The sequence below is a fragment of the Vombatus ursinus genome, unplaced genomic scaffold, assembly GCF_900497805.2.
Source record: "Vombatus ursinus unplaced genomic scaffold, bare-nosed wombat genome assembly UNPS02014784.1, whole genome shotgun sequence".
In the NCBI taxonomy this organism is placed as follows: domain Eukaryota; kingdom Metazoa; phylum Chordata; class Mammalia; order Diprotodontia; family Vombatidae; genus Vombatus; species Vombatus ursinus.
Window position 1 is genome coordinate 16,425,574 of NW_020954562.1, and position 16,681 is coordinate 16,442,254.

The following is a 16,681-nucleotide window of genomic DNA, read 5'->3' on the forward strand; positions in this document are numbered from 1 at the left end:
TTGGTAGAGTTCTGGGCCTGGAGTCAAGAAGACATGAGTTCAAATTCGGTCTCTGATACTAATTGTGTAACCCTGGGCAAATCACTTCACCCTGTTTACCTCAGTTTCTTCATCTGTAAAATGAACTGGATATGGAAATGGCAAACCACTCCAGTATCTGCCAACAGAACCTCAAATGGAGTCACAAAAAGTCAGAGGTGTCTGTGGCAACTAAAGAACAAATTTCACTGTTTTGAGTAGGAAACAGTCTAGATAAGGCCCACTCAGCAGCTCCAACCTCATTGCCCATATCAGCACAGAGTTAGTAACCTTAGAATCTTCCCAATCTTCTGTCTGGAGAAAAATCCATCAATAAATGGAAATTTTAATGATTTGTTTCCCTCTTGTTATCAAGTAATCAGGGCCAGTCAAATTGAACTTGAAGAAATCAATTTGACAAACACCACTCCCTGCTCATTTGCAGTTAAGATTAGATATGGCATATATTTGAAACTTGCTTTTTGTGGGTCCCCTGAATTTTGAATTAACCAGAGTTAGCTGTAATTGTGTTTAAATTGCTTTCAAATGGTTTACTGAATTGGAAAGATTTAGCTTAATAGTTGATTCTGTTTTGTTTACTGAATCATCCTGTATGGAAAGGATGGTAAAGGTTTGGAAAAAAAAAAAGATGAAGCGCATTTCAAAAAGACAGCTTTTTCAAGGGCATTGAAAGACAAACAACCAGAAAGTAGCCCTTTTCAATTACTGGAGCTAACAGCAACCAGGAATAGTAGGCAGGCATTAAGCTCCTTATTTTCTACAGCTCTTAGCCATTTACACTTTTGAAACTGAAGTAAATTTATCCAGTGAAGTGTAATCATGCTGTGTTTCAGATGACTACTTTTCCTATTCTTATTTTTGTTAGTTGAAACTCTCTACTTTTCATTATTCACACCTTTGGAAATATATGCACTTACATATGTTGTATATTTGTATATACCACAAACACAATATTTGGTAGTGCATTGCACACTAAACCCAGATTCAAGAAGATCTAGGTTTGAATTCTGCCTCAGACAATTACCAGCTGTATGACCTGAGCAACTTATTTATCTTCTCTGAGCTTTATTTTCCTCATCTGCAAAATGGGACTAATAATATAGTAATAATAATAAGAGTGTGTTGCTAAAACTAAATGAGGCAATGCAGGTAAAGCATTTCACAAATCTTGAAATACTATATAAATACAAATTATTATTATTATTATTATTACATATCTCTGTGATATATGATCAGAAAAGAAGGTGAATCAGCTATATATTACAAGCGAGGGGAAACTGATGGATTCAGCCAGCATTTTCCATTGGTATCCACAAAACACCAAGAGATATAGAGGAAAGCCCCTCACATATTGAGTGGAACCCCTGTAGAAGATATATGAAAGGGTATGGGCATGGGAAAAGATTCTTTGAATAAGTTGCATGGTATATGCCATTGTATGGGGCATAGACATTGATGACATCAGAGATCTTTCAAATTATTATGATTTGTACATACCTATGTATACATACATGTTTATGTATATGTGTGTGTGTGTGTGTGTGTGCACAGATACAATTATATGTGGTCCAGACCTGTGATTTCATCAATGTGGGGAATGTCTGGTGTGGAAACTCTCTCCATTGGTATAATATTTGCATTGAAGTGCTGCGTCTTTTGAAAGGTTAGTAGCTAGCTTCTATCTTGTAGGGCTGGGGTTCAGTGGCATCCATGGCTGAGTCCTTCACTGGCCAGGGATCTGTCCTTCCAGAGTAGATTAGAGTAGTGATGATTTGATATGTATTTGATCCCTCATAACCGAGCTCAATATGTCATTTCTATAGGAGATTGCCAATTACTTTGTAGTAGAATGTAATAGTGTCTGGTGTTGTTATTTGTCAAACATGATAGGCCACTTATAGTCTACAAGCAAAGTAAAATGGAACATTCATACAATTGTACGCATTTGGATTGGTGATATAACTATTCCTCAAATAGCTCCTATGATATAGGCAAGAGATAGAATGGGAAAGAAAGGAGCTTAACAGTTAAGAAGGCGGTACAGAGATGGTGAATAAAAGATCCCAACAGGGGTAGAGCCAGACTTAGTCATTCCAAGACACCGCATTTGGTCCTTAACATGAAAGGAAAAGTTACTTTGACATGGAGAAGAAGCTGAGAGAGATGTTTCCAAGTTTCACTTGAAGGTCTTAGTTTTTGAATTCTCCCAATTCTATCTCCAGAATTTTATGACCTACCCAATATGCTTGATATTTAATGAGTAATATAGGAAATATTTGTACAACAGACCATCTCTTTTTTACTTATATAACTGGTTTGAGCAATCTGGGCAAAAATCAAGGAGATCCTTGCTTCAGCCATCCACTTTATATGACAAGCACAGGTCTAGCTATGACCTAAAAATAGCACCAATGGAAGGCTAGTTAGTAGCTGGAAAGATAAAGCATTTTGACAGAAGCAACTCCCCATGTGGTCTGACTTAAAAAGCTGTGTGACACCAATTAGAAAAAGGATTCTTAACCTGGTTTCCATGAACTTTAAAAATATTTTGATAACTTATTTCAATATCATTGATAATTATTTCAATTTAGCTGATTGCCTATTTTATTTTAAGCATTTGAAAAAATATTATTCTGAAAGAATCTGTAGATTTCACTGGACTGTGAGAAGAGTCCATGATCCTAAGAAATAAATCTTAATGTGGGTCAATGGAGAATGTAGAGAAAGAGATGGTCTGTTTAACGAACATTTCCTATATTATTCATTAAAATATCAAACATATTAGATAGGTCATAAAATACTTAGAGGTAGGATTGGGAGAACACAAAAAAAAGTTTGGGAGGATACTTAAATAGAAGTACAAGAGTTCTGCTATGCTCTGGAAAGTAACCTGGGGAACTACACAGAGAATCAGAGTTAATTGAAATTAGGGTTGCTCTTACTTCAGAGTTGGTTTGTGTTGACCAAACTGGTCAGCTCCCTGTGATAGGGGCTCCTGTAACACAGAGAGGACAGTGAAAGATAAGGCTCTCAGAAGCCATAATAGCTCAACTATGGTGGTCTAGAACTTCTGCTGCTGGCCTTCCTGGTAGTGGTGGTGGTGGTGGTGTGGGGGAGGGGGTGGTGGTATTTGTGTGTGTGTTGTGGGTGTATGTACATGTGTACAGTTCTGATTATTGTGCCTTTTGAAAGATTGGTAGTTGTGATCTGTCTATGGCTGAATCCTTCACTGACCAGGAGTCTAGACAGTGTACATCCAGGGAGGATTTGGGTGGTGATAATTTGATATCTGAGCAGTACATCTGATCCCTCATGACTAAGCCCATTCTCCTGTCCCTACAGAAGACTGCCTCATAGTGAATAACTTTGTAATAGACCACGACAGTGTTTGGGAGATGTATAAGTTATAGGACTAATTCAGTTTAATAGCTAGATAGAAAGTTTGCTACCATATGTTGCATATCCATAGTCCCTACCTCAGCAAAGACAGGGAGGGAGATGCCTTTTCTTATTTCCCTTGGAGCCAAGCCTGGGCACTAAGACCACAGAATTCAGTTAGATTATTGTATTGTTTTTCTTTACATTTACATTGTAGTTACTTGGTATATCAATTGTCTTTCTTTACTTTTAAAATTTACTTTCTTTACTTGCCATCAGTTCATTTATGTATTTTGCATGCTTCTCTGTATAAACCATATTAATTTTTTTCTTGTAGAATAATAGTATTTCTTTACATTAATATAATTTAACTTGTTCATCCATCTTCCAATTGATGGGCATAAACTTTGTTTCCAGTCCTTTGCTACTACAAAAGTGTTACTATACATATTCTGACATTTATAGTGCCTTTGTTTTTTAGTCATTGATCTTCTTGGGGTATAAGCCTTGCAGTAAAATCTCTGGGCCATAGGGTAGGGACATTTCAGCCACTTTTTTTTCAGATTTTTTCACCAAATTTTATTTAATTTTTTTTCTCAATTAACTAGTTAGCATAAACAATTTTAACATTCCTGTTTTTTCTTCAAATTTTGAGTTCCAAAATTCTGTCCTTCCCCTCCTTATTGACAAAGCAAACAATTTGACACAGGTTATACCTGTGCAGTCATGCAAAACACATTTTCATGTAAGTCATTCCGTGAAAGAAAATATAGACCCCCCCCCCCAAGAAAAATAAAGTATAAAAATGTATCTTTGATCCACATTCAGGCTCTACCAGTTCTTTCTCTGGAGATGGACAGTACCTTTCATCATAAGTCCTTCAGAATTATCTTAGATCATTGTATTGCTGAGAATAGCTAAGTTATTCATAGTAGATCATCATACAATATTGCTATTACTGTGTACAATGCTCTCCTGGTTCTGCTTTTCACTTTGCATCAGTTCATGTAAAGTCTTTCCATGTTTTTCTGAGAATATCCTGCTCATCATTTCTTTTTTTTTCTCAATAGTATTTATTTTTTTCCAATTACAGGTAAAGATAGTTTTCAATATTCATTTTCGTAAAATTTTGAGTTCCAAATTTTTCTCTCTTTCTCCTTCCCTTCCCCCCTCCCCAAGACAGCAAGAAATCTGATATAGGTTATAAATGCACAATCATGTTAAAGATATTTCCACATTAGTCATGTTAAAAAAGAATCAGAACAAAAGGAAAAATCAAGAGAAAGAAAAGAAGGTGAAAATAGTATGTTTTGATCTGCATTCAGACTCCATAGTTCTTTCTCAGAATGTGGTTAGCATTTTTCCATCACGATTCTGAGAAGAGCTAAGTCTATCACAATTAATCATTGCACAATGTTGCTGTTACTGTGTACACTGTTCTCCTGGTTCTTCTCACTTCACTTAGCATCAGTTTATGTAAATCTTTCTAGGTTTTTCTGAAATCCACCCGCTCATCATTTTTTTTCTTTTCCTTTTTGCACCTAATATATTTTTTCTCAATTACATGAAGATAGTTTTCAACATTTACTTTTATAAGATTTTGAGTTCCAAATATTTTTCTCCCTTTCTCCCTCCTTTTCCTCTCCCCAAGACAGCAAGAAATCTGATATGGGTTATACATGTATAGTCATGTTAAACATATTTCCAATTAGTCATGTTATGAAAGAAGAGTCAGAACAAAAGGGAAAATCCACAAGAAAGAAAAACAAAAACAAAAAAAGGAGAAAATAGTATGCTTCAATTTGCATTCAGACTACATCACAGTTATGATTATTAACTATCTTTTGTTCCATCCTATTCCCCCCCCATTTATACTTTTCTCTCTCCTTTCACTCTTTCCCTCCTCACCAGTGTTTTACTTCTGGCCACCACCTCCCTCAATCTGCCCTCCCTTTTTTCTTCCCCTTCCCTTTTCTTTCCCCTTTCTCCTCCTACTTCCTTATAGGATAAGATAGAGCTCCACACCCAACTGAATGTGTATATTATTCCCTCTTTGAGCCAAATCTGATGAGAGTACCTACTGTAATAGGTCTTTTGTGCCTTTTCATGTTATGTGATTTACCCTATTCTGCCTCCCCCTTTCTTTTTCTCCCAGTACAATCCTTTTTTCACCCCCTTAATTATTTTTATATCATCACATCAAAGTCAATTTATGCCCATACACTTTGTCTATGTGTTCCCCTTCTAACTGACCTAATAAAGATATAGTTCTCAAGAGTTACAAGTATCAACAAGTATGTAGGGATGTAAACAGTTTAACTTTATTGAATAACATGTTTTTTTCTTTCCTGTTTTCCTTTTTATGCTTCTCTTGAATCTTGTATTTAAAAATCAAATTTTCTGTTCAGCTCTGGTTTTTCCATCAAGAATGGTTGAGGGGCAGTTAGGTGGCACAGTGGATAGAGCACCGGCCATGAAGTCAGGAGTACCTGAGTTCAAATCTGGCCTCAGACCAAACACTTGACACTTACTAGCTGTGTTACCCTGGGCAAGCCACTTAACCCCAATTGCCTAAAACAACAACGAAAAAAGAATGATTGAAAGTCCTCTATTTCATTAAATGTCCATCTTTTCCACAAATGATTATGATTAATTTTGCTGGGTAGTTGACTCTTGGTTGTAAATCCAAGCTCTTTTGCTTTGTGGAATATTATACTCCAAGCCCTCCAGTACTTTAATGTAGAAGCTGCTAAGTTCTGTGTAATCCTGTTTATGGCTCCATGATATTTAAATTGTTTCTTTCCGGCTGCTTGCAATGTTTTCTCCTCGACCTGATAATTCTGTAATTTGGCTACAATATTCTTTGGGGTTTTCATTTTGGAATCTCTTTTAGGAGGTGATTGGTGTATTCTTTCAATTTCTATTTTACCCTATGGTTCTAGAATATCAGAGCAGTTTTCTTTGATAATTTGTTGAATGCTGTCCAAGGTTTTTGTTTGTTTGTTTGTTTGTTTTTTGTTTTTTTGATCATGGCTTTCATGTAGTCCAATAATTCTTAAATTATCTTTCGTGGGTCTATTTTCCAGGTCAGATGTTTTTTCCAATGTAGTATTTTACATTTTCTTCTATTTTTTCATTCTTTTGATTTTGATCTTCTGAGTCTTGATGTCTCATAGAGTCATTAGCTTTCATTTGCCCAATTTTAATTTTTAAGAAATTATTTTCTGCACTGAGCTTTTGTTACCTCCTTTTCCATTTGGCCAATTCTACTTTTTAATGAATGAGTTATTTTCTTCAGTGGATTTTTTCCCATTTGACCAATTGTATTTGTTAAGAAATTGTTTTCTTCAGTCAATTTTTGTCCTTCCATTTCCAAGCTGTTGACTCTCTCTTGCATAACTCTCATTTCTTTTTCTAATTTTTCTTCTACCTTTCTCATTTGACTTTTAAAATCCTTTTTGAGCTCTTCCAAGAGGGCTTTTTGGGCTTGAGACCAATTCATATTCTCCTTTGAGGTTTTGGATGTGGGTATATTGACAATGTTGTCTTCTGAGTTTGTGTTTTGATTTTCCCTGTCACTATTGTAACTTTCCATGGTCAGTATTCATTTTTGCTTCTTGCTTATTTTTTTTTTGCCTATTTTGTGGCTTTTAAAGTTGAATTCTCCTCCTGGGACACGTTGGGCACTATCCCAAGCTTCGTGTACTGCTGGTCACTGGCTTTGTGTGCTAGAGACTTGCTTATTGCGCTAGAGTGGCCCAGCCTAGTTGTGCCTGCTGTTGCCTGATTTCCAGGGCTGGCAACTTGCCTTCAGTACTGGGGCAGGAGGCCTCACAGCTGGTCTGCTGTGCCACTGTCCTGCTGAGCCAGGACTGAGGGGCCTTATTTGCTGATCTGTGTTATGGCTAAGAGCCTCCTGCTGACTTGCCCAGACACCATCTGTTCTGGGCTGTGCTCCCTTTTTACCCAACTGAGACAGACCTTTCCTGGAGTTTTTCTAAGTTATCTTAAGTAGGAAAATTGTTTCATACCATGTTTTTGTAGGTTTTGTTGCTTCAGAATCCATTTAGAGGCTTGATTTAATGTTATTTCTGAGGGAAATTGGGGAGAGCTAGGTAACTTCCTGACTCCTCTCTGCCATCTTGGCTCTGCCTCCTTGCTCATCCTTTCTTATACCACAATAGTATTCCATTACATTCATATATCACAACTTGTTCAACCATTTTCCAACTGATGGGCATCCCCTCAATTTCCAATTCTTGGCCACCACAAAAAGAGCTGCTGTAAGTATTTCTGTACATGTGAGTCCTTTCCCCTTTCTAGTGATTTCTTTGAGATACAGACTTAGAAGTGGTATTTCTGTATCAAAGGGTATGCACAGTTTGGTTGCCCTTTGGGCATTGTTTCAATTGCTCTCCAGAATTGTTGGATCAGTTCACAACTCCACCAACAATGCATTAGTGTTCCAATTTTCCCACATCTTCTCCAACATTTATCATTTTCCTTTTCTGTCATATTACCTAATCTGATAGGTGTGAGGTGGTACCTCAGAATTGTTTTAATTTGCATTTCTCTAATTAATAGTGATTTAGAGCATTTTTCAATATGATTATAGATAACTTTAATTTTTTCCTCTGAAAACTGCCTGTTCATATCTTTTGATCATTTATCTATTGGGTCAGTCACTTTCTTTGTTTAATTCCAAATTGTTTTTTCACGATGGCTGGACCAATCAATGCATAACTCCACCAACAATGCATTAGTGTGCTTGTAACCTTCACTTTTGCTACATGGTAAGCTCAAACTTTAAAAAAGTTTTGCATATGTAAGCATGTGTTTATACACATATGTGTATACATTATATGTGTGTATATATATATAAATTCTTGTGTTACCATATGTGTGTATAATTCATTATTCATAATATGTGCTTTATTTACTATGTGTTTCTCAGTCAAGCAGCAAGCATTATTTAGGGTGCCTTGGTAAATGTTTATAAACAGCTTTCTAGAAAAAATGTAAGCACAATATAATTTTAAATTTAATCTTGATTATTTATATTTTTCTCCATCAATTAAGTCTTATCAATCTGCAAGGTGTAACTGTTCACACTGAAAATTTATAGCAATCAGTTTTCTTGAGCCATTACAAGCTGACTCTAGCATACTGCTGCACTTAACTGAACCACAATTTTTCTCCCTTACAAATTGTATTATTACAGTATTTGTAGCTCTATTAAATCACACAAAGACTGCTAATTTAAAAAAAAAAGATGAGATTTTTATTTCAAGGAAATGCTTGGTGTTATTGAAAGTAATATACCATTTTCCAAATGTAATACAGCCTGAGCTCTTCCTTGTATTCAATTCTGGGTCCAATGAATTCATTGTCCATTTGAAAATTTCACCAAATCCTACGTATTGCTAGAGGAGTTGAGTAGGTCATCCATTCAACTGCATTTCATAGTCTATTCAATAAGTATTCTTAAACCACCTGGTTTTTCCCATTTTGATATTAACATTGAACTTTTTTGAATGGCTATCTATCTGATTTATAAGACTCTTCAATAGTCCAAGGCTTGATGCAATTAATTCAGAGTTATCAACAAAACAAGAGACCTAACATGATTTGTAGTATTTGATAATGGACATTATATTTTGAGAAGCAACAGATAAGCTAGAGAGCATCCAGGGCACAGCAACAGGGGTGGTAAAAACCTTGAATCCATGCCATGTGGAGGTCACCTGAAGAAGCATCTATACAAGGAGCTGAGGTTTTGGGATTTATTGACAACTAGGCTAAGTTCATTGGAAGAATGCTGTCTACCTCATGACAGAGAGGTGATGTATTACTATATAGAATAAGAAGCATTTTTTTGGACATGGCAAATGTGAGGGTTTGTTTTGATTCTTAAGTTTATATGATGATTGCATATTCATTCTATCTCTCAGTTTCTGTTTCTCTCTCTCTCTCTCTCTCTCTCTCTCTCTCTCTCTCCCTCCCTCCATTCAGTGAATTCAGAGGGAATGGGAGGGAAGAAAAATACTTGATAATTAAAAATTTATTTTTAATTTTCAAAAATCAAAATTTATGCAAAATTCTGAAGAAGAAAGAGGACCTAAAGGAGATAAGACTTGGTGGTGAGGATAGGGTGAGATATGATAACTGCCTTCAAGTATTTGAAGGGCTCTCACAAAGAAGAGGCATTAAGCCTCTGAATGGCCCTGGAAGTAAGAAAAAAGAGCAGTAGTAAGAGGTAAACTTAATTTTGATATAAGGAAATTCTTCCCCAGTAGTGGGTTTTCTCTTGTTAGGAGTCTTTGAACAGAGGCTGCATGACCACTTATTGGGTGTGTTATAGTACACAACTGTATGTGGGTTGGACTAGATATCCAGTGAGGTCTCTACATTCTGGGAAGAGCATCTGAAGAACTACAGCAATTAAAAGGAAATCTCTCTTTAATTTGAACTTCTTGCTAGACATCCTCCACAACAGTGGTAAGTAGCTTTGCCAAGTGTATCTCTGTGTTCTCTGCATCTATCAAAAAACTTTATGAGATCTTAGTATATGGCTAGGAGATATTGTGTTGTAGGAAAGCCCTTGAGTTTTGCTTTATTAAATCAAGTTCATTTTTAAAAGTCAGCAAATAATAAACTTGATAAGATCTTGGATTCTCTGTAACTTTCATCAGCAAGTAATAAACTTGGTAAGATCTTGGATTCTTTGTAACTTTCATCCAAAATTCCAATCTTGGAATTAAATATGTGATCCATTGTAGAACATCACTTGCAAAAGTCTACCTGTTGCCTTATTTTCATCAAAGGTGCATTTGGGTATGAGTATAAATTAATTTTTGTCTTAAGTTCCCAATGAAAGAAAACTAAAAAATGAATCTCAAAGATTTTGTAAAGTCTAAGAAAGTAGGAATGTAACTTGGTAATTATTGATATTCTCACAATATGTTTTTGCTTTTCCCAATCATGGATATCATCACTGCTTCTTAAATATTTGTGATACCACAATTCCCAATAAATGATTCAATTCAATAATGGTGAGGCCGTTCCTACATATAAGACACGTTAAGAATTAAAAAGTGATGCCAAAGTTCAATGAGATCCTTAATTCTGCAAGTTGAGATGCCAATTTATATTCAAGCTCTCAGGTGGTTTTTTTTTTTTACCTATCTTATCAAGCAGCTCTTTATTCCATTCCACTTTACACCTGAAGAATTTGCCTCACATTTCTCTAGTGTTAGAGAAGCACTGTGGGCTTTAAGTAATTTTTCTGTCATTATCTATCCAACAGGCATTCTGCATCTGCTTGGTTTTTGTACATGGTTAATATTTTTGAATGTTTTTAGAGCCTCATTTAGGAGGCTCTTCAGCATTTCAAGGCTTGAGACACCATCTCTGACAAACAGGGGACTTAATTTGGTTTAGAGTATTTGATTCATTCTACTGAGGATTTGTTAGAGGAGACATGAAGGTTTTTTTAGCTCTTATTATTATTTAACCTAATGTGGGCTTGTCATGTCAATAAGTTGATGCAGTAGGTATAGTACAAGACTTAGAGCCTTAGATCTATAAAAATGTAGATTTATAGCCAGAAGAAACCTTATAGACTCCTAATTTCACATTTCTTTCTATCTGCAGAGCTTAAAGAGGCTCAGAGAGGACACAGGGAGTATGTGTCAGAGTCAGGATTTGAACCCAGGTCCTTACTCTACCCATTATCCCACTAGACCATGCACAAGTCATTTTATTTATGAGGTTTACTTTTCTTATGTTGAATTTGGATCATAATATTGGTATTCATTACCTCATAGTGTTTCATAGGCCTTACAGATGGATGGGATACTAGATGTCTAATCCAATCTCCTCGTTGTAAAGGTGAGGGAAACTGAAGCCTAGGAAGATGAAGGCTCTTTCACAATGTCATATGGGCTAATTTTTCAGTATTTGAATTCAGATTTCTTTACTCCTTTGTTCTTTTGACCAATCTGTAGTCCAATAACTTTTAAGTCACAAAGCACAAAAATGTGAGCTATTATTAAGAAACAAATGAACAATGTTTGTATTCACCTACTATGGTCTCTTGCAATATTACTATTAGCTCTATGACTAAGTTGGGCATCTGAATTGGCATTTAACTAAGTGACACCAAGCTGCTACTTGTGTGTGTGTGTGTGTGTATGTGTGAGATGTTATGTACTTGTAATATATAAAGAAAAGAAAGAATAGTGATTACTGCCATAAGATAATTAGACCAACCATAACCATATTGCACTTGGGCAGGTTAATGTTTTGTAGAACCAGATGCCAAAGCCCATGTAAGCTTCTGGAAAGCTATGGCTATATTTCCATTACCTGGGCTCCTCAGGGTTTCTTAGATACACGTGTTTATATTTTTTCTTCCAGTATCATGTGCTATTTGTCTTTTATCTATCTTTCCCCATTGGTTATCTTATGGGACATGAATGGAAGCAGATTAAAAACTTCTTTCTAATTTCAACTGAAGTTATTAAAAATAATATTTTTTTCCAGCCTACCACTCTTTCCAGATTTTCCCCTTTAGGAAAGTTGGAAAAGAACAAAGGCCAAGCTCCCAAGAAGTGGATCAAAGGTGGAAAACCAAAATTAACTCTTGTCTAAATAAGACATTGCCTAACTGCACCCCACACCCAAGTGATGAACATCATCTCTTACCTAAGGGTAGTGTTCTTTTCCCCTCTATTTAAGTATTTAGATATTGAACAAATGTAGGATACACTTGTAAGTCTTGAGGGCAGTGGTCAAGAGAGAAATCCAATAGTTTGAGTAGATTTGATATAAGATTAAGTGAATAGTTTTCTGGAATGCTAACCTCAAGCTGTATTTTCACGTATTAATATATTTTCATTGTTTAGGATTCCTATAAATGTTACCTAAAATTGTCTTGGGTTAGAGTGACATATCCAAGGGCATGAGGGGATTATGCTGGTTTGGACATCTCTCTAAGCTAGAAATGGCTTAGACATTAGATTAATATTAAATGGAATAAAATTATTTCTGGAAGACTTGTGCCTAAGTTCACATATTAATTTTTTCTTTAATACATTACTTATCCCTCATTAGAATATAAACTCCTTGGTATTGTTTTTTTCCTCTTCTTTGTACACTCAGTGCTTAGTGTGGTACCTTATACATAGTAAGCACTTAATAAATGCTTGTGACTTACTAATTGACTTGCTACCTTTCCTGGTAGTAAGAGGTTGATTCTGAAAGATCCTAGGCTGTATCTTTGTTAAGGCAATAATCCAAGACTCCTATCTCTCCCAGAACATGTTTGGGAGCCTCAAATATAACAATTACAAAACCTAGTTTCAAGTCTGTATTTCGTTTTCTAGGGATGCCAGTTACTTAAAATAATAGAAGTTGAAGCTTTCAACATCATCTAAACCAATTGTCATTTGTCAAGGACCATAGAGTTTGTGGTGAAGCTATACTCAGAAGTCGGGCTGACAGAATTCCAGACCCCTAGACAAGATTGTTGCCAATTTCTGTGCCAGAACCAGAAGGCATTAATAAACAAATGGAAAGATGCTTGTTCATCCTTATAGGATGAGATCAAGAAGGAAATTTTATGCTGTATTGGCATGAATTTGTTTTCTAGGACTCCTAAACCAGAGGAGTTCCATAGGTCAGGGTTTTATCATATTTAATATTGTAAGTAGCCTCAAGATCACTCTAGATCAGAGGTGTCAAACACATGATTGTGTATAGACCCCTAAAACATTCCCAAGTGGGCCCAAACCAGATTAAAATGTAATTGGGAAATCCTTAACAAAATAAATAATGTTGATATGTACTTGTGTAAATCAATATGCATGCACATGGATTCTTCTGTATGGGTTAGTGTCCCTTATTTCTATCTGAATTTAAAATCACTACTACAGATCACACAACCAGTATGAATTAGTCCTTGAGGGTAAATAGGTCTGGGAAGAATCCTGTGTGAGCAATTTTCACTAGAGTCTAATCAGATTGCTTACATGTAGAATTAGAAACAAGGGCTCTGGGCTGGGAAATATGAAAGATTCATAAACTCTCCTTGAATTGTTTTTTTTTCTTATTAATTTTTAAAAGTATGCTTTTGTCTCTCTGAAGATAAAATGTATTCATTGTGACTGCTTCCTGAAGGGGAAAACCTAGATAATGGTTTTATACCATTCCTAAAAGCAAATACAAATTTCTCTGGCATTTAAAGCTTTCACATTCTAGTTCTAGCTGACATCACCGTGTTTATTATATATTATTTTCCATGGATACACTATTAAGTTCATGCAAACTGGGTTAATTAATGTTCCTCAAATGTGTGTGTATGTCTGTGTGTGTGTGTGTGTGTGTGTGTGTGATTTCATCTCCGTTTCACTGCTTTTGCATAGGCTGTGTCCCCTACCCCATATCTAGGATGTTTTCTCTTCTTGTCTCTGCCTCTTAGACTCTCCAGCTTCCTTCCAAGCTGAGCTCAAGTGCCACCTTATCCACAAGGCCATTTACTGACCTCTTTTCTCTTAAAGTGCCTATATTTACTTTGTGTTCATTCTTTAGTGGATACAGCACTGGGTCTGGAGTCAGGAAAACCTGAGTTCAAATGTGACCTTAGCATTGACTAGTTGTGTGACCCTAGCAAGTCACTTAACCCTGTTTGCCTCAGTTTCCTCATCTGTAAAATGAGCTGGAGAAGGAAATGGCAAACCACACCAGTATTTTTGCCCAGAAAACCCCAAATGGACACAACTGAACAACAACATAATAGTACATATTTCCCCCATAAGCTTCTTGAAGACAGAGACTGATTCATTTCTTCTCCCCCCCCTTCCCCCCCTTTCCTTCCCACCCCCCTCTCTATCTATGACACCTAACACATAGTATATGCTAGAGAAATGCTTGTTTAGGTCTCCTGTGGTTCAAATTATTGAGAGCTGTCCATGAGCTATAGGATCATAAAGTTAGAGCTGGAAGGGACCTTAGGAGTCTAATCTCTCTCACTTTACAGATGAGGAAACTGAGTCATAAATAAAACAACTTCTCCAGAGTGACACTAGTAAATGATTGAAGAAGGAACCCAGGACTTCCTGATTCCAATTCCAATGTCCTACCTGCTCATATAATATCACTATTAAATGTAAAGGATAGACTTTTCTGCCTGGGAGCAACTTGATATTGTGGATGATATTGTGCTCAGTTCGTTAAGCCCCAGAATGGTACACAGCATACCCAGTAAAGGCCATAGAATAAAAAGATGTCAACCAGACAATCCACAAAGAGGGAAAACTGACATAGGCCTGGAAGCGTGAGTTAGTCCATCAGTATTACAGTGCTGTAAGATGGACCCTGAATTAGCAGGAGGAAGAACACAGCTTGGATTGCATTGGGGGAAATCGTGCATTGCTTTCAATGCTCATATGTTACTTCCTGACAAAAACCTATCAAAAAGAAACAACTGGTAAAAAAATCTGTGCCTAACTCAAGAAGGTACTTTAAAAACAAAAATAAAGCTCCCTATCACCTGACTAAGAATCACCACCAAATGCACTTGAATAATGTAAATAGTATTTTATTTGGGATCACAGTGGGCAAGAAAGCTGTCTCTGGAAGTAGATTATATTTGACCTAAGTGTATCACTTGGGAGAAGGTGAAATTCTAGGTAATATCATATATGCATATATCTAACAAATAGAACGTATGTTAGATATCATATGTATTATATCTGTAAATTATATAAATGATGTTTTGTTGTTGTTTAGTCATTTTCAGTCACGTCCAACTCTATGTGACCCCTTTTTGGGTTTTCTTAGCAAAGATAGTGGAGTAGTTTGCTATTCCTTCTCTAGATCATTTTCCAGATGAGGAAACTGAGGCAAACAGGGTTAAGTGACTTGCCCAGGGTCACACAACTCAGACAGTAATTGTCTGAGGCCAGATTTGAACTCAGGTCTTCCTGACTCCAGGCCCAGCACTCAGTCTACTGTGTCACCTAAATATATATGCGTAGATGTAGATGTAGATGTAGATATATAGATCTAGATCTATGGCTGATATGCATATGTGTGTTTAGATATGAATTCATACACATACACAAATATAGGCAGAATTATAGATTCATATATTTATAGATTATAGATTAAGAGCTAGAAGGAACATTAGAGACATCTAGTTTAACATCTTCACTTTGTAGCTGAAGAGCTGAGACTCAGAGAAGAAAATTTACTTGTCTAAAATCTCATAGGCACTAAGTGGCAGAACCAGAATTTGACTCAGGATTTGGAACAAGATTATTCATATCCATTCCTACATATGTATATAAACATGCGTACATATGCATCTACAAATGTATACACAAATAGATGTATATAAATATATCTACGTATACACACACACACACACACACAACACATTCAGGTACCATCAATCTTAAGTTTCAGAGATTAGGAATACATTTTAAATGGCTCTCCTTCACTGAGTTGTTCCATTAGGAATCCCATTTGTAGATGTTTTATTTATTATATGTGGTCCTGAGTCGTACAGAGCCTCTTTGTGGTTGCCTGTTTTTAGCAATTATATTTCCTGATGCTTACATATAAATTGTCATTGGAACATTGATGTTACCTTTGCACTACTGGGATCCATTGAGAAAAACGTCCTCCTGTAATTGCATAGGAACATAGGAAGCCAAGGGTCTTAATTGAAAAAGGTGCACATCTGTAGCTCCATTGCTCAAATTAGTTATTGGCATGAAGATTTTTCCAGTGCTGCCAAATATAAGTAAAGAAATTGTGTAGCTGATCTTTGCTGCCCAAAGGCTCTTAGTGGATTGTTGTATCAAATTTGTATTGCTATAGAAATATGGTAAAAGTACTACCACTGAATAAATGATTCTTTGGTTGTATTTGGAACAGGATAGTTGGAAGCTGGTATAAAAAGAATTATGAATATCTCTATGACTAATAAATTAATAAGAATTTATCAAGTGCTATTATTGGGATGTTGGGGAAGATTGAAGGCAAGAGGAAAAGAAGATGTTAGAGGGTGAGATGGATAAATAGTGTCATGGAAATGACAAACATGAACTTGGACAGCATTTGAGAGATAGTGGAGAATAGAAGGACCTGGCATGCTGTGATCCATAGGGTCACAAAGAGGCAGACATGATTGAAAAAACAAAGTGTGTACTGGGTAGTTTGAGAGAGAGGACACTAGAAGTTGGGGAGAAATTAAGAA